The sequence below is a fragment of the Sinocyclocheilus anshuiensis genome, unplaced genomic scaffold, assembly GCF_001515605.1.
Source record: "Sinocyclocheilus anshuiensis isolate Anshui unplaced genomic scaffold, SAMN03320099.WGS_v1.1 C32343796, whole genome shotgun sequence".
Lineage (NCBI taxonomy): Eukaryota > Metazoa > Chordata > Actinopteri > Cypriniformes > Cyprinidae > Sinocyclocheilus > Sinocyclocheilus anshuiensis.
The window spans coordinates 162-888 of NW_015615124.1; the positions used below are offsets into that span (position 1 = coordinate 162).

The window sequence follows — 727 nt, forward strand, 5'->3', positions numbered from 1 at the left end:
GTACACTTGTGCCGAAAGACAGAAGCGATGTGCCACCTATATCATTTGAACAGCCTGACTATGCAAAATCCCACTGTAACTTGACTATAAATGTTTATGTGCATTTAAATGTACCTGCTGATACTAGAATATTGAATCCACCTGCACTATTAGTAGTTTATTTCTTTTCTCTTCTTTATGCCTTATTCTGTTTGTCTACTTTTCTTGTAAGGTGGTCGGAGTATTTGGGCTATAACCCCAGAGGAGAGGGACAAACATGATCAGAAGTTTGACACCCTCTCGCCAGTACAGGGCTTTGTTACAGGTATGTGATGGGGAGCCATTGTTCAAATGTATTAATGTTAAAAACCTTTTTATTATTCTAATTATGATATTATTATTTATTTCAGTTTTTAATGAGAGATGAATTTCTTGAAGTTAATTATGTATACAAACATAAATTAATTTACATTTTTATGTACTACATATTAAATTATTTACCAAATATTTTATTTTATTTAATATTTATATTTTAATAATTTTTGTGTATAGGGGAGAAAGCACGAAACTTCTTCATTCAATCAGGGCTTCCCCAGTCTGTGCTAGCTGAGATCTGGTAATAAATCCTGACCATGCACAGTCTTTAAAAAGAAAGAAAAAAGAAATTGACGGAGAAGTTTTGACCTGTTTGTTTGTGTTTGGTAGGGCCCTGGCTGATATGAATAAAGATGGTAGGATGGACCGGCTG

General features: G+C 33.8%; 1 long non-coding RNA gene across 1 annotated transcript; it reads left to right on the forward strand.

The window, feature by feature from the left end:
* The first annotated feature begins 208 nt into the window (after positions 1-208).
* LOC107682560 (uncharacterized) lies at positions 209-727 on the forward strand. The gene is made up of 3 exons (XR_001633529.1): positions 209-304; positions 532-595; positions 685-727. It is a non-coding gene; the product is annotated as an uncharacterized LOC107682560 (long non-coding RNA).